The sequence below is a fragment of the Amblyomma maculatum genome, chromosome 6 (assembly GCF_055883805.1).
Source record: "Amblyomma maculatum isolate TAMU_Amacu chromosome 6, ASM5588380v1, whole genome shotgun sequence".
In the NCBI taxonomy this organism is placed as follows: domain Eukaryota; kingdom Metazoa; phylum Arthropoda; class Arachnida; order Ixodida; family Ixodidae; genus Amblyomma; species Amblyomma maculatum.
Genome location: NC_139349.1, coordinates 97462050 through 97480226, shown reverse-complemented (window position 1 = coordinate 97480226; position 18177 = coordinate 97462050). Strand labels below are relative to the sequence as shown.

Here is an 18177-nt window from a genome sequence, read left to right as displayed (position 1 = left end):
AACGCACAAACATTTGTGAGATTGCTTCTTCCATCTATTGTAAGAGTTTTGTAACTTTTCTTCTTTTTCCTTTACAGCGTTGTTGTTTCGCAACAGCGGGCATCGCTGTCAGGGGGTGCGCGTGTGGGCGGTAATTCGTGTCACTTTGTGCGCGTTTTGTGTGTGTCACGCGCCTGGCCTCTTGTATGCCTCTTATGCAAATTGTGTCCCCCTATACACGCAATGTGTGTGACGTGTGTTACGCTTTTAATTTAGGTGTCACATCGCGAAGACGGTGTCTCATTACGTGCATACTATTTTGGCCTCACCAATGCACTGTGCGCCTAAGAAACGGTGCCTTGTTTGTCCTATTCATTCCGTAACGCTCGGATACAACTAGACACAAGATGTCGAGGTACTGGTTTCGCTTGCGTGAAATACTGTCGCATCGAAGATCTGCGTATTAGTGACGTGGTCGTTTGGAGAAGGCACAGCTCCATGGCAGAATCGTGGGCCAGTGAAATGCCGTTTCCTGGTTCTTTTTGAAGCAAAGAGCGATAAAGTTAAACCTAAGGAACTTTAATTCCCATTCGCATCATATGTCTGCGCTCCCCTTATGGCTGTTCTCTCGTAAGTCGCCGTGCTCTATAGGATAAGCGGTCTCTGTTGGACCACGACATTATTTACGTTCGCCCAAACGAACATAGCGGCGATGCACTGATATTATAAAGCTACCCTTTCATAACTGAAGCCATGTACTGAGGCGCCGTCCGCGGGACGTTTGTAGTGAGTATAACAGACGCACACACGTTTGACTACTTTTTTGTTCTTTTTGTGGTGTAAGATACTGGACACTGCTTTCGATGTGAAACAAGAAAAAAAATATATGTAGCGACGTGTCGGACACCTGTTTAAATTGCAGTCGCGGGCACACCGCCCCGGGCTGCCGTCGGAGAAACCAGTTTGCACAAAGGGGTCATGAAGAAAACGCGGTTCACACTTTTAGCGGAGCAGAGATCTCGAACCTGACTGACGTGTATCCATGGCCTCTTTGACTAGACCCACGACTTGGCGGACGCGGTCGCAGTCCACACGACTCTAGGAGGGCGGGCAGATCAATGTTCGACACTCCCACCCTAAGCTTATACAGATGTAGAAGCCAGTCTGTTCTTTTTTTTTTTCTGATGTCGTGAACACTCGTTGCTACTACTATCCAGTCATGTGTGTTGTGTGCCCACGCGGTCGAAGCACCCACGTTCTCCCTACTCTCAACACTCGCGTTCGCTTGTTTTCATGCCTCTACCCCCCCCCCCCCCCCCCCTTTCTTGCCTTCACGACCAACTTACCCCAGCCTCCCGGTTGCTATATTTCTCCTCTTGTGTAAAAAATGATAATAATCTGCCCGTCTCCTGTACCGCCTTTTTGGATGTTAGTGTTTATGTGTGTGCGTGTGTGTACTGAAGTGTACGTCACGGTGTACGGGCAAACATATTAGCCGAGTGTTTGTTGCGCTTGGCGCTAGTAGCCAGGTTGCAGCGTTGAGAAGGAAAAAACAAGAAGAAAACAGAAGTAAAAATATATGTGTGAGTGCGTGTGTTCGCGTTTTACGAGATGGTGGTGTATGGAAATCATGCGACGTTTGTATTCGATTGTCGGCCCCCCGTGTGTGTTGCGCAATGACCCCGACGTCCGGCACGTAGTGAGGCCTTTTTATTTGTATTTTGACGGGCTTTACCCAGGAAGGAAATGAATGCACTTGCTCAAAGCACGAGCCCTGCCTCGAGCAAATGCGTTAAAAAAAGAGCTTGAGCTATTTTTTTTTTTCCTCGCTACAGTGCCCGGTTCAGTGCCTGTAAAGATGGAAGTGCATTATAGCATTTGCTGTGACGATGAAGGTGTGTAGAGATGTGGCAGTGAGACGCTCATCATCCATAGTCTGTGGCGACCCAGTGTTGTTAGTCACGTTAGGAACAACCTGGCCGGTCTTCAGCAGCGTTGTGTCCTCCGTATGCACCAAAGTGTCAGAGTATTGTGTCGTTAAAGCTTGTATATTGTTTGTATACTGTGGTTAGAAAGTGACTTTCTGGGAGTCCCATGAATAACTTTACTTTTTTTTTTTTCTGATCATGTTTTGCTCATTACCAAGTAAAGCGCAAGGTTCATTGTGCGGCGATTGGCGATGGCTGCAGCCGCGTGCTAATGGAAGTCCTTGTGTATCACATTAATGAGCTGGCTTAATCAACAGTGAAGACAAAACTGCCTCGTGGCTATTTTGCGCCAGAAAGGTTCCTAACTAACTAGTTAACCACTTTCTGAAATCGGCGTTTTGCATTATGCAGTGTCAGGGTCATTTAATTGCGCATTACTACGCCGGGAAAAAAAATGGAAATGGAGGAAAAGCAGGGCAATGTCCTGTTTATCACCACATTCATCCAGTAATGAGTCTCGCAACACCACTTGTAACTCACCCCTGGCACATCTTTGTGTGCGCTCATTAAAATGACGGAGTAATTAGAGTCACAACGTAACTTATGCCCACATTCAGCGGACTGCTTCAACCGCCGAGAACAATGTGCTCTGAGATTAGTTCATCAGTTTCTTTATGCTTTCTGAGATCGTTGTTGCGACAGCCTTCACTTAATTTAGCTTCAAAGACGTGTCGAGAGGGGTTTGGCACATGCCCAAGCTTCATTCTTCTCATGATCAAACTACCAGTTCGGCCATTTGTCATCGCTTTGTCGCAGAAAGCAACATGTGACACGCGTCTTGTAACGATCTTGATACGACAACGGCGCAACGCGCCTCTCTTCGAACAAGTATCTGGACTTTTGTACTAATGCTTATTCTTCGGAAAACTCTGTGCTCATAATTAGTGAAAAATCCGCTCTCGCGGCGCGTTCAGGAAAACTTACACCGTACACTTGTGCAAGAACATCAGCATGCGTTCACGCATGAAGTGGAAGGCGGCGTGATGAAATTAAGTTCGCCTTACAAATATTGTTGCGCAATACATTCCTTTGTGTTTATATCGCACCCATCAGCTAGTTTCCTGTAAACGACTGCACATTCCTTCCTTTTTCAGGCCTGAAGGCGGTGATATCCCTTCGGCACAAGCAACCTTGCGTTTAACATGGCGTTTAACAGATGTGTTGTGGCCAAACGAGTCCAATGTCGCGAGATTAGCTACAAGCAGGCAAAGTGGATATTTACTGCCAACTTCGATGGAAGTGGCGCATGGCTTTGTGGGTTACCCGCTTTTATATTTTTTTTTTCCTGTCTAATAATATACATAAGCATCAGGGGAGCCGGGTCTGTTAGTTTATGCCGGGATACTCGTTTGGCGAATCAACAACACTGTCTCCTTTCTTCTCCTACTAGTCTCGAGTAAACGTGCAATCAACCACGCTGCGTTCGGAAAGCACGAACTGGGAGCACGTTAACCGGGAGCTTTATTCATGGGACTCCTCAGTCAATACTGACGTTACCTTCTGCTTTTCGTTTACACGCGTGAGTTCAGGAGACCACGTAGAAAGAAGTGTGATGCGCGGGTCTCCGCGTGATAGTGGAGCGATACTCCGGCGCATTGTTTGTTGTTTACCATCGAAGTCGTCGAGCTGATCGTACAGCTCACAGTGTTGAATGAAGGAAATTTCTGGTCGCAAGCGACGAAACCTGTCGGTAGCACGGCGCTCTCTTCTGCGTACTTCCTGTGACGACAGTTCCCCTTTTCATTAATGCATGAATGATATTAGACCTTGCTCGACAGTGATCTGAAGCCGTTCTTTTACTAGGCGGCATTGAACACTATTCGGCCCCTGCTGCGGAACGCTAATTTTTACAATCTAGTCCTTGGTGGCAACTGAGTGTAGTCACTCATCTCGACTCTGCGTCCTCTTCTGTTAAGCTTCCTTTGAATGAAATTAAAAATTGCTTTAAACTGCGTGGGCATTTACGACGTCGAGCATGAAAGCCGTTTGCAGACCTTCTAATAAACACAGCCTTGCTGCTCAGAGAGGTTTCGTCGTTTTGTCTCAAGTCAAGAAGGGAAATGGGGTGTAAGCTTCGGCCCCCAGATATACTATATGCACTGAAGCGAAAGCTGTGATGTTATAAAATGCGCGCCAAGAAGAGAAATAATGGGGCTTCCTGGCGTTGCAGAGCTTGTTTTATGCATGAGGGTTTCGCTGTATCTTTATGCTCGAAACCCGCAAGAAGAGTTAGACTTTTGTATGTGTGACGATTGTGATACTTTGCTCTGACTGTGTACTGCGGGGATCCGATTGAAGCGCCTTCGCAAGTCAGTTCGTGCCTGTACAATCGCGTTGCGGCTCTCTGCCCTCGTCGAACTGTGACTGCCCAAAAACCGTGATTCTCTCGGTGCGATGAATATCGGTTGAGTTTGTGCCTCTTTTTTGTCTGCATCACTCTCTTTCAATGTGTATCGCATTTTTAGTTTGCTTTTGTCTGTTCTTGGCCTTCACCTAAAGCCCGCATTTTGCACTTTGTCGGGTTCTCTGTACTTCTCGCATGTGACGTTCATGGCAATGAAAGAAAATCCCACCGGACTTTAGGAGCTTAATTTGCGCCTGAAAGGCTTCTGTCATCATTTTTTTTTTCTGTTCCTTTTGTCAACATAGGGCCTACTTAGGCAGTGCGACCTGATGGGTCCATACTGCTCTCGTAGTGGGTCTCGCGGAATCACGTACGCATAAGCTGCGGATTGAGCACGGGAATGGGTTACAGCCGCACGCGCCTTGGTCCGGTATTAACGAACAATTGCGAAAGTGTCTTAAAGGCCTTGCGGACCGCGGTTCGATGTCGGAGCGTCAGAAGTGTGATATGCGCAGTTGTGATAATGGCGTTCGCCCCGATGTGGGCAACGTAGCGTGTTTTGCGCGGTACTTATTGTCGACCCGACTGTAGTGTTGGGGTAGGCCGGACCACACCGCTCAAGTCTCTTTTTTTGTAATGAGCCACGTGTGAAGCCAGTGCTGTTTTGAGCGCGCAGGTAGCAGCTGGTGAACGAGTGTGGCTAGAGTTTACACCTTTGGAAGAAATGTTTGGGAATAAAAAAAAAAAATGAATCACACAAAATGTATTGAGGAGTTTGTAAAAGGATATTTTGTACATGGATGTCGTTGCCAAATAAAAAGCTGTGAGTCGATAAATCTGACTTGTTGTCAGGACATTTTTTTCGTCTTCAGAGTAGTCGACCAGCAATAAACGAGCGCGAAAAGTTATCAATTCTTCAGTGTCCACTAAAGCTGTAGAAATAAACTCCGTAAACTTCGCAAGAAGTGACGTAGACCCGGTGCAAAGCGGCAGTACTAGTTGTGTAGCCTGTTTATACGCTGTCTCATTCATCATTACCACAAACAACTACAGTTTCTGCGACGGAGTTGCGGAGGGTTCAAGTGTGCAGGTTGAAGAACTGGAATTGTGCGAATAAGTTGAGAAGTAGCAAGCACAGAATCTAAACTGCAGTTGTGAGGAGTTGCGGAGGTTGTATCTGTACACTCTGGGCAATTACAGCTCTGCGAGGGAGTTGTGGAGGTAAACGTACACTGAACAACTGGAGATTTGACCAGTTGTGGAGATAGCAAGTATACACTCTGAACAACTGCAGTTGTGCGTTGGGGTTGTGGAGGTAGCAGTATACACTGAACAACTGGAGTTGTGCGAATCAGTTCACAAGGTGGCAAGTATACCACCTAAGCTAATGCAGTTGTGCGTAGGAGCTGTGGAGGTAACAAGCATTCACCAAATAAGTGGAGATTCGAGGAGGGATTCTGGAGGTAGTAAGTATGCACTTAACAACAGGAGTTTTGCGAACTACATGCGGAGGTTGAAATTGGGCATTCCGAACAATTGCAGCTGTGCAGAGTTGTGACAGTAGCAGGTATACCCTAAAGAACAGGTTGATTTGAGGAGTTGTGAGGGTAGCAACTTGCCCTCTGTACAACTACAGTCGTGCCAAGCAGTTGTGGAGGTAGCAGGTAAAACTTGAAGGCTTCGCCTTCTAGAAAACGGGTCCGCGAGAAATGTTCTCGCCCGACGAGTTACAAATCCACAGTTTGTATAAAAAGCACTGGTTTTTTTCGGGTCAACAAAAAAGCACTTCGGAACGACACAGCATCTGAAAACAGTGTAGAGTGAAGCACACATTCGAGGCTTGCTGCAGCGCTATGCCGTGATTACAAAAAAAAAAAAAAAGGGGGGGGGGGAGGGGGAAGGGGGGACTGTGCTTTTAAACGACGCGGCAAGGCGAAACAAACTAGGGCGCGAATAGGGGGGTGCGGCACGGCAAAATCGCTCCTAGCGGCACCACAAACAGCCTAACCCTTCTCCGGAGGCACCGCTTCCGTCTTCCTCCTGGTCGGGATCCGTTCCGCCGTCCGTGTTCACCCAGGATGTATCGCGCCGCTTGCTGACAGCATGTCCGAGCCGCGCTGTATCGGAATCCCATATTCTCGGCTTTCCACCGTCCTTATGAAGACTCACTCTCATGCCGAGCACATTTCACGGCCCGCGATAAAGTATGCACATGCGGAGCTGCGTAATTTCCGCGCGCACCAAGACGGAGTATAAGGAGCGCGCGTAGTTCAAAAGGCCAAGAGGGGCGCGGGAGCGCCACAACCTATCCTACTTCTTTTCGGGCACCCCCACATTGCGCATCGTGATGGAAGGAATGAAAGAGAAGGGAAAAAGAAATGAAAGAAGATGCCGTGTTAGAAGGCGCTAGAATGATTTCGTCCACCTGTCCCCTGGGACACTAAAGTCACCTCAATCGGAACTCGGCCGCCGCGGCTAAGGTCGAACGTGTGTCCTCCGCCTGAAGTGTAAAGAGCAGGACTCCGGCTGGCTACTCCTTCACTGAGAGAGAGGGAGTTGTTGAAAAGAAAATCTGGGGGACAATTAAACACCGACTTTGAGGGTATGACAAGAAATTCAATGGCCTCCGCCAGCTGTTTCCCTTCGCGGATCGTCATTCGATCGCTTACGTACACTTTGTTACCCGCTTAATCACTAATCACTCAGTTTACCCCTCTGTTAAATCATGCATGCTGATCAGCAAACAGTCGTAATCATCCACATTATGTGAAAAACTACCTGGCATAGACACGAATTCCCCGCTAAATCAAACCGTAAAATTGTGTCTGGTCTCTGAAGAAACAAGTGGCTTGTCACTTTGCCGCTCCCAAACGGGAGCACTGGTAAGGTTGCAGGTGATGGAGCAGGAAGCGGCGGGTAGTTGACAGGTATCTGTAGTTGTCGTCGCCCTGACACGACAAGTTTTGTTAAAAGGTGAGGTACCGCAGCCAAGCTCTGAACGAATTATTGAAAGCAGCAGGATTCACCAAGTGAAGCTGTTTTGCCTTTTAATACATGCTGGAGTCGTGGAGCTTAACACCGCTAAGCTTAGCGAGATCCCCACGGAATAGAAGATAGCAGAACAGAGGAGTCCCTGCGGAACAGAAATGGATGACTCGAACTGCTTCGTTTATCACAGTTTCGTTCCTTTCCGTGACAGCGCCCAGCTGTGCCCTATCACTACCATACACTCTAGCTCTGGAGACGCGATTCATCTATCAACGACAGTGTCAGCCATCGCTGCAGTACGCCTTTCTGAAGCATGGGCAGGCTTTGCAGCATAGCTAGATGTCTTGCTGACGTAGGCATGATCAACGCACTGCTCTACTGTGAAAGCTTGCCTTGAATATTCCGCATGCGACCGAGAAGCGAAACGCACTCTCTTGGGCCACAGAACTGTCAGTGTCAATAAAGACTTGCTTAGAAGCGCGCGAGTACGCACGGGCGTTATTTATTCCCCATGGATGATGAATCATGACTACGTACCTCTAAGGGCTTCTTAAAGGAAATAGTTCGTAAGACCCACCGAGGATGATGATGTTATGGACGGGTACACCTGCCTGTAACCAAACCAACATGCGCGGTAATACCAGCCGAGACTTCGCAGGCTTCCCGAACATCATCCTTACTCCGGCTTCTACACGTCTTCGTTGCAGCCAATGAATGGAATGGCGATGTGCAAGTAGGACGTCTGTTGGGCCCGTGAGTGCTTAATTTTTTTTTTTTTTTGTTCGTGTTGGGTTCCGTCGGTTTTGGTACCGCGCTCAAAGTCTCCAAGACGTATCTCCTTTTTCGAACCCTAAGCCAGGAAGAATTGCTCTTTACCTAGAACATTTCAGTTCAAGTGGATTGTGTTTTGTTTTAAATATATATTCACACATAAGGTGAGCCTGGTGCCTATTGGTGGTGCCGATTATGCTTTTGCAACTCTACCAGGTAGCCGTAGGGCAACGCTTGAATATAGATGCTAATCAGTAAATACTAGGTTGTCTCAAACCTACTAAAATTCGGAGGATTTCTTAAAATATTTGATAAACAGCTCTACTCTTTCCTTAGCCAACGCTGCTAAGATCTGCACGGAACTAAACGCCGCTGAACTCACAAAGTCTACAAACGAATGAGTAAATTCCAAAATCCAGTTGGAAGCATGTGTAAACTCTCGAAGCATCATAAAGAGCTCGCCAGATTTCAGAGCTGCGCACGACAGTCCAAAAAAGTGCCTGCAATAGATACCCGATGCTTACAATATTGTTTCCGTTACAGGGACAAGACACAGAAACGGAATCGCTAATATTAATGAAGCTTGTAATATATGATCGAGTATTTCCTTCCTGTGAGCCAAATAAAGAAATCGAACCGAAGTTAAATTTTCCTTTCACACTTTGCCTTGAAAGATTTCAAGCTCCAAAATTCGCTATCGTGCGTATACGAGTGACTGGCATTGAAAGAAAACATAACAGCTTCTCTAAGAAGCACGTGAAACCATACGTCAAATGTGCCACTGGGCTGATTTATCAAACTCCCTTAAAATGTGGCAAGGTATACGTCGGCCATTGTGGCTGATGTGTGAATGATCGGGCAGCAGAGCACAAGCGTTTTATGAAAAGCAATCAAAACTTACATCTACCCGCCCACTGCCAATCCTGCGATTTCAAGCCAAAGTGCGAACCAAAACCGGAGCAGAGACCCTCTCACCTGTCAGTTCCTCGCAGCGTCTTATACCAAAAGTATGGGATCAGACTGCATCAGTGATACCTCGGTATATCTATTTAGTGGCGAAATTTGTCTGCTTAGATTGATTAGATATAGAAACAGCCTAAAGTGATATTCATATGCTTGCCGGAAGTGTGGATGCGTTTGAGGGCGTTCACATCGGCATTTTTTTACGCATGTGCCTTCATTTTTATTCGTTTCCAAGAAATATGAGTTGGCATTCAGCGCTCGTCCGGTCGGTATCTTCTATGTATTCGTCTTTGTTAGCGATGTGGAAATTTCTTTTTAGTTCTTATTAGTGGAGCTGAAGTGTCCCCCTAATTTTTCTTTTTAGAGTTTTATGAAAGCATTTAGGAATGTAATTTGTGTGCTTTCTGAGCCAGTTTTTTTTATATGTAAACTAAAGCCACGGTGAAGTTGAAACGATCACTTCCATTAGCAGCATAATGAAATCGTTTCTTCTAATGTAATGTATTCATGCGGACTGATCTTTGGATATTTGCCCACCGTTGTGAATAAACTGGAGGCATTTGCTAGAATTTCCAGTTTTTGCTGCAGTATTTACCGAATCGCCTGGCTTTACCCACTTATGAGAGGTTCAAGTTCCTTGCGGTTCAGAAAGCCGAACTCTGCAGCCGTGCAGGTCCAGGTTCCTGGGACATATTTAAATCGCACGGAAATTGCAGGATATTTCGCGGTATTGTAATATACATGTTTATAGGACTGAGTTAGGCTTCTGATACGTTATAAAAATTTGCTTCTGAAATTTGCCCTGCGTTCACAAAAGAAAAGAAAAATACAGGGGTTCAACACTGCTGAACCAAATATTGAGCGAAAGCATTAGCTGCGGGTGACCGAGCGTTCTTCTCTTTTTTTCTTCTTCCTCAGCCCACATACAAAGCTCCGCTTTAACCAAGCCGTATGAACGTGCCTTAGTGGCCTATAGGGGTAACGTGAATGTCAGGGTCCCTAGCACGCCGATTCTGACATAACCGTCCCATGTGAAACGAGAGACCCAAGTTGGCAGCTCCAGCCAACCCACCCTAGTGCCACGTGGGGTGTGACGTCAGAGCGTGACGTGGGTAAGACGTGGCTACCGCCCACGCTACGCTGAAGGCTCGAAACCTAGAGTATAATATTGCTTTCGCAATAAAAAATGAGCAATGCTTGGCTAATTCAACGCGAGGATAACTCAACCAGTAGCCAACAGCGCCATCTGCCTGAAGTCTATGCTAGAGGTATAGCGCCTGTAATTGTTCCAGGTATGTCTACCAGTCCTGTAATAATACTGTGCTCAGTTGTTTAATGACGAAGGACCACCAACTCGCCCAAGAGCAAGCTTTGCACTGATGCGCTGCATAAGGCACGCATGCATGTGTATAAATAAGTGCGTAGAAACGTGTGCAAACGTTGCGAGCAGCTTAAAATCACGCCGCACTGCCAGTTTATGCGGAGAGCAGACGCAAGGCTGCATTAACCGACTCCCACGACACGAAGCACACACCGCGAGCTTTCCGCGAGTCGCCCAAATGCCCTACGCACCAGCAACTAACGGACGCTGACGAGGCGCCAGCTGCATGACGCGGCTGCTGCCCATTATTGCCGTTATCAGCAGGTTGAAATATCGGCTTCCGATCCACGCAAATGAAAATACACCTGCAGCAGCGCTAGAAAGCGCCTTCAGGCAAGTAAATTGCAAGTGAAATAAAGCCGGCGCATCGTAGGGGCCGGCGTCCGTATGCTCGCAGCATGGTGTTGGAAAAGCCCGCAGTAAGACTTGTGTGCCATGGATCTGCGGGCGGCTTACAGTTGAGCTGCTCGCCGGCCAGCACCCTCTACGTGGATACATCTCGGTAGAAATGGCGACTGTGCGGAGCTCAAGATCTACGCTATCTTCTCAGCTAAGACCTTTAACACCTCGACCGGATCTCAAGCACAAGGTACGAAACGCACGTACGCTGCAAGCGTTCTTTTCTCGCATGCGCTACATCGCGCAGGACAGGTCATGGTCATGATTGCCCTCCGACTTTGAGTTGCATGTGTATACGAACACAAGCGAGAGAGCTGCAGAACACGGGTGCCTGCTTTTGGTGGCTCCCACGCGGCGTTCGAGGGAAAATTCAACGCGCCGCTTTGCCAGCGCGTTTCGGGTTACATCCGCGCGAGGAGTGTGAGCGCGCGCAGGCGGAACCGACGCTGAGCCGCAGCGCAGAATCATCCCCCCCCCCCTCCCCCCCTCTCCAGCGCTGCTGGAGAGGCGAGGGTCATTTGCATGGATTCCCCCTCGCCTTGCAAGTGAGATGACACCCATGGGTAAAGTGCCCGACGTGCGACGCTTGCCGCACTTGGTCGGGGCCTCCTCCCGCTTTAAGCAAGCAAGCCTTGGGAGGTTAGAAGTTGTGCCAACCGTGTCGCCGATTTCCCGAGTGTGTATATATACACATACGCCCTCCGCCTTAAAGTATGCAGCAGGGCCAGCAGCTATGACCGCCGTGTCACGCGAAGAGAGAGACACATGTTTGGCCTAAAGATCCCTTTAATCTAGGAATGTGTCGCCAGCTTCTCATTTCCATATTTGCAGGCAGCAGGGGCGCCAGGTATGTAGGTATGTATAAACGTTGGTCGCCGCGCAGGGGGACTTAAAAAAGAGAGGAAGGGGAAGAAAAACAGGGGGGGGGGGGGGGGGGGGGCATCTTCGCTCTACCTCTACCTTTACACAGTTAGAAGCGCGCGGGGGATAGTCGCTCTAAATCACACGGCTCGGGACCTGGCTTGGAAAGTGGATTGCGAAAGCACGGAAAGAGGGTAGTAATTGAACATTTAACCGCCCCGCAGCGGCTACCGGTTCACGTATAGGGCGAGTTAAGTCGCGTTTGAAAGCTCAACAAGATGCTACGCGTGTCTTCAAAAAGAGCGCAACACAGTAATGTATTCTGGACTGTGTTCTAAACATTCCTTTTTGCCGGTCTCTCGCGACGTTTCGCGAAGTCTTGGTGAAGCTTAACGTCGAACCAATTCTCGTGATCGGTCAATAGTCTTGTCACTTGGTAGCGAAGGATTGTGACATTGTGTAAGCTAAACATAGACAAAATCGCCCGAACTTTAGTTCTTTGTCCGCAACACTACGTTTAGACCGCAAGAACGCTAACTGTCGCTGGCGTCACACTGCAGTTAGTTACTTACAGGCTTTGCCTTACTTTAATTGGAGTCAGCTGCCATGAGCGTACGGTAGCGATTACAGATTTAGGGACCATCGGCTTCAGCGCTCTTTCTGACAACGCACATGCAAGCTTGGAGCGAACTGCTTTAGAGTGACGCTCGCATTAGCCTGAAACTTTCACATTTCTCTTTCTGCATCAACGCATTGATTGAGGAGATAACACTGCAAATTTTCGTGTCCAGTTGTTATAACCGTAGCTGTGAAATCAGAGCCGATGAAGACCTCGCTTAGGCACCCTTATTTTTTGTAATACGCGGTTCTAGAACTAGCAGGCTCTAGGGCTTGTCAACCTCGCACTGGTTTATTGTCTGACGCTGATCAGCCTCCTCGCGCGTTTTTTTGGACAACAGAAGTAGGTTTCGGGCATGACGCTGCGGTCCGGCGTAGTTCTTCCCTCCTTGCAACGTGTCACCAGGTCATAGCTACACGGCCAAATGTCGCCATTGCCTCCCCAGTATTGCAAAGCGCAAGACGGCCGTGTGCAATGCTGTGCTGTTGCACGTTAAGGAATCGCCTGGGGTCGGGCTTAATCGGGAACCATCCTTACGGCCTTAACCACAGCATATGTCGCTTCAATACATTTTTCTGCCGGTTATTTCTGCTGTAAATCACGTCTGTTGCTAGGGGCATCCACGCTTCGCTTACGTTTTATTTTTTCTTTTGTGTCGACAAAAAAAAAAAAAAAAAAAAAAAAAAAAAAAAAAAAGAAAAGACGGAGTACTTATTTAGATCCCGCATATCTAACTCTCAATAGTGAGCTCTCGAGCTGCAGCCCTGCGAGGTTCGCGTGTGCGGGCAGATATAGCAATGCCGCTGGTACAAGAGCGAAGCTCGCGACATGCTCGCACGTTAGCGCGCCTCGAAAGACAGGCAGCGGCGACGCACACGGGGCGCTCTGATGACCGTATACGCCACCAACGACGCGCGATATAACAGGCGTTCTCTCGCGCCGCGCTAAATTGCGTCGCACGTGACCTTCCCTCCGTGTTCTGGCGCTGCCACCGACGACCAGGTGCGCACGTCTGTCATATGTGCTGAAGAGAAACAGAAAACTAAAATGATGTGGTGGAGTGCGTGAAAATGCTCTATTTAAGTACGCCTCGAGAACGAAGGGCGGTGTGTGCAGGCGCAATGGGGCGGTGAGGTGGAGCATGTCGCGGGCGGTGAGAACAACCGCGTGTCGTCGTCGTCGTTGGTCTCCTAAAGCTGTGCAGTACCCATGCTAGCGATAGAGATTGTTGCCGCAAACCTGACGCGAGATTGTCTCGGCCCGCAACAACTCTTGATGGGAAAATGAAAACCATTAGCGCACTCGGTTGGATGAGCCCCCGACCTCCTCCGTTTTCGCGGGCCGTGCCTCGCGCGCGGCTAATGAAGCGTTAGCTGGTCCGCTACGCACCGACGCCCCCCCTCTCTTACCCCGCTCGCCCGTTGCGCAGGCCGTGGGTCCCCCGGCCCTTTTGACACGAAGGTGGGGGCTCTGTCTCTATGCGCACCTCACACGCACGTTCGCTGCAGCGTTTGTTTCGTCCAGTTTTCACCCGTTGCAAGGCCCAGGAACGCGCTATGCGTGGCGTGTAGCGATGAGGCTATATGTGGCATGCGTGATGAAGATGATAACGACAACAGCTGGGTGAAGACAGAGAGCGAACGAAACAGAGGAGATACCTGAGAAATGGCAAAGAAAGAAAACCACTCGAGTGATCTGTGTTCCACATAACATTCTATATAGTTAACGTTAGCCGCCACACCGTCGTCCATTATCTAGTTTTGTTTCCTGATGCCCAGTTTTAATGTTGGAATCCGTCCACGGCAGAGCAAACGAAGCGAAATTATACAGGAGTGACTGGGTTTCATGGTCAGTGGTGGCGCTGAGAAATAAAAGGGAAGGATGAGCACATTGCCCTTAACGCAGCAGTTGAGCGCAATGATTTGTTTTGTAGCCTGCCGTCCCAGCGCTCTAAGGAAGTCTCCCCACTAATGTACTCCACCCAAGCACTATATATATACACTGCAGTTCAGCCATCTGAATTGAAATCCAAACACTCGGCGGTCGGAAGCGAAACAATCGCGAAATATTCCAGCTTGCAGCGTCATTCAGTGATTTCTCAAAGAATTGAATACGTACCTCCAACGGTTCGTCCTTAAACCCGAGGCGCGTTAACGCGTTTTTGAGTTTCCCGAAATGCAACAACCTAGCAGTGTGCTGGCTATCTTCACGTCGCTAAAAACACCCTGCAGGTGGTCAACGATCGTACGGTGTCTCGCTTGTACGGTGGACGTTTGCATACAGACGCCGACGGTGTTCAGTTTGTCGTCTGTTTTCGTTTTACACTGACTATAACACAAAACGCAAGGCGTACAGCACAAGTTAGGTCTGAGGAAAATTTTTATTTCGACCAGGCTTATCATAGCGCAGTCCTTCCTACGTCTGTCTTCATAACTCTACTTTGGCTCAAACTGGCAATGCTGACAAGTGGCTTTGGGCTGCCAAGCTCTGATCAACAGGCGGTTACGCGGCTTCTGCGCATATGACCGCGATTATCCACCGTTAACGAATTTGAAATTGAGACAAACTGATCACTTCCATGCGAATAAGAGTTGCTTTTCTTTCCTCGGCCCATGTGTCTGTACGCAACCAGTGGACTCGACTCAAACATTCCAGTACGCATCGAACAGGACTGAATGCGCATTCGGCTTTAAAAAAAAAAAAAGCGTGGCTGGAAGTAGCGTATAAGATGAGCTTGCGCTAATTGCAAAACAAATCTGCACAATTATAATGACTGCGTCACATCCGCGCCTTGTTATACATTTCTCTCTTAATTACCTTCAGTATAAGGAAACAGTGGTTTTCGGCAAACAGAAGTAATTTATCACGTTTTACATTCAGAGCTTTGGCACAGTGCGCTTTCAGTCGCTAGCTTATGTCGGGTCTAACTATATTCGACACCCTCCTCTTCACATTCACCTCATTTTCCCACCCAGAACCTTTTTCCACCCTGCTGGCAACTGCGCCAATGTAGACGCTGCCTCCAACAGCCACATTCTAGAAATTGTCGCCCGTCTGGCTGCCCGAAGCAGCGAGGCATATGACAACGCCCGCTTCCCGCATTTTCAAGAAGTTCGTGCAGCGATTGTCTGCGTACCTACCCCTTATATCTCGTCTAGCGTCGCGCCGAGGCCTCGCATTAGCGCGGAATTGTACGCCCCCCACGGTACCGACCAGTGCTAGTTTAGCCCGACTCTTAGCACTGCTGTTCCTCAGGATTTCCCCGGCTTTCCCAACTCCGAAGTCCCCAGAGAAGCCGTATCACCGCCGCACTCAGCCGGCGAAATTTCGGAGCTAAAGGCTCTGTATTCGCACGCGTTACACCCCCTCCACCCTAGAAAACTTGGCGCCACAAACAAGCAAGCCGCGTCTTGGCGGGGGCGTCTAGACCGTAGTGTGCTCAAAAGTTTTAGCGAGATTGCCCCTCGCGATTCAGTTGTATACGACCGGCAACGCGATACGGCGGCTTGGACTGCGAACTGCTGCCGCCGCAGCCACCGCGATCACTGTTGCTGCTGCTGTGTCTTCACAACCACTGCTGACTAGCAGAATGCGACCAGTTGTTTGTGTCTCGCATGGGACTTTGTACCCGAAGCACTTCTTTGTCACTGCCGTTATTTTCGGTCTTCTCGGTCGCCATGTACTTTAGTGCTCGCGTGGTACAGTGGGAGAGGCTGCTTTCCCGCGATGGAATCCATCCGCTGTCATCCCAGTCTGGAAGTGCTTCCACCAGTAGCACATCTTTGCGCTTGCTGTTCCTTCTGAAAGTAAGGCATCCCTCCCACCATCCCCATTTTTCTCCCTTCTTCGTCGCGTTTCTTCCTTTTATCTCACTTCCGTTTTTCAAATTTCGGTAAAGTCCTTCCCTATAGCCTCCTAGCTTGCGTTGAAACTACGTTCTCTCTCTGTTGTCAACCCTACCTCTCCCCGTACTTCCCCATTCTTTTTCCTCGTTCTACTCAAAGCCCGAAAATCGAATCGTCCCCGTCGGGATGAATCTTGTAGGCGCCTTCCCTTTTCCGATGTTCGAAGAACATGCTAAGACGAGACGCAGGGACGCACGTCGTATCCGCGTCTACCTTGGCTCGCGTCGCTTTGCTATGAGAACCCCTCTTTTTCTTTCTCTATGCAATGAAAACTGCGGATTGTCGGTGAGCCCCCGTGCCACTTTGGTTGAGGTTCGCGTTCTGCGTAATATGATCGCTTTCCCCTTTTCTTTTGTTTTCTTCTTCCATCAGAGTGTGTGTGCTTTTGCGTGTACATGCAGAAAGGCGTACAGCGATGTAATGCAGACCTTTTTACACTTTTCTTGCAATCCCCCCCCCCCCCCCCCTCCCTCCCTTAACTTCCCGCCTATACATCTCTCTTGCATTGCCCCAGATGAGAGGTTTTATACCAGCTATTTCATTGTTCTTCCCGCAGATGGGGCCTAGAGCGCAGTGCGATAGCAACGTTCTAAACTTTGGGTTTTCAACACCTGAGCCCCTCTGCCGTTGAGTGATGGCGTTTTCGTGAAGCATCGCCGACTGAAGAAAACGCGAAAGTTGTCGGAAAATGAAGCTACAACCTGCAAAGTTTTCAGTCGCACCACTTAAGAATTCTCGCTTCGCTTTGTTTCTGGGTGTGCCTTAGCATCGTATTATGTTCAGATTTCATTCCGCCCTGGATATTTTCTTGATTATGATGGATTGATTTCAATGGCACAAGGGCATAGCGACGAACACATGGTATGAGATCAGTTCAGGTGTTGACTATTTTGCTAGTGCTTAATTTCGCAGGGCAGGGTGGGTGAACTATGAGAGAGGGCATCTGTCACGTGTAAGTGGAGGTAATGCGAAAATTCGACATTGAAATGAACATCGTGGAACGTAATTAAAAGGACTTCAAGAGGCAACATTAAAGGTAACTTCAAAGGACACAATCGCGTTAAATATAAACTGGAACAAATTTGAAGTCACCAATAAAACCCCAGCCGTACTTGGAATGTGTGGAAATTACTCACGAGATCTAAATGCGTCGAAGGCTGAAGCCGAACCCCCAGAAGATGACCCTCCGCCGGCTGATTCTTTGCGCTCGCATCAAAGTTGACGCGTCTCGAAGCCCTTGCAAGACAGCACAATATGTATTTGTACTGAAATCTTGGGCTGTTCTTGTGCGATAGCTACGCTAAGATTCATGAGCTATACTTAACATGGTTAGTTTACTCCTCGAATAGTAAATCGACGCTCCTGATAAACGCTGCTGAGAAGATATAAAATGTCATAGTAACTAACAGCGATAAAAAGCAAGATTGTGAAGAATCGAGACACCACGACCTCTCGTTGACTCGCAATTCTTCTTCTTTTTTTTTTTCTTTTTTTTTCTTTTTTTTTTTTTTTTTTTTTAGTGTTCGCGTCAACTTTTTCAGTTTCATTCTACGAGCGTTTTGCATGGAGACGTCGCACGCTCTCGACGACTGATGTGCATACCGTGCTAGCCATAGACGCAAATTTAAAATTGAATAGAAATACCCTATTTATTGCATTTTATACCAGCCGTGTTGTGCCGTGCAGCTGCCGAGTTCAAGACTGCGGGCTTGAACCTGACGGTTACGGGCGGGGCGATAGATCCTAAACAAATAAAGAAAAAAAGATGCCCATGCGCTGTGTCAAGTCGATAGCACGCAAACTATAAACCTAAGAAACTGTGCCAAACGTAACCAAGCATCTTCTGTTTCTGTCTACTCCGAACCATAACACGCCAGTCTCAGTTTTGCTAACTAATTAGGGATGCTGTGGCTCTATATCCCCACTTATACCCACTCCAGTCTGGAGGTTCAGCCATCACTGAAGTCCCATGCCAAGGT

At 48.3% G+C, this 18177-nt stretch overlaps 1 long non-coding RNA gene across 2 annotated transcripts in view; it reads right to left on the bottom strand.

Annotated features, from left to right (window-relative positions):
* LOC146186360 (uncharacterized) overlaps positions 1-18177 on the bottom strand; it is a 238079-nt gene that overhangs the window by 47966 nt on the left and 171936 nt on the right. Inside the window, exon 1 of one of the 2 annotated variants that reach the window (XR_014708102.1) lies at positions 17335-17435. The exons of the other annotated variant lie outside the window; for it this stretch is intronic. This is a non-coding gene — a long non-coding RNA (uncharacterized LOC146186360). Of the gene's footprint in view, positions 1-17334; positions 17436-18177 lie in introns of those variants that run through there. 2 annotated transcript variants of the gene reach the window in all.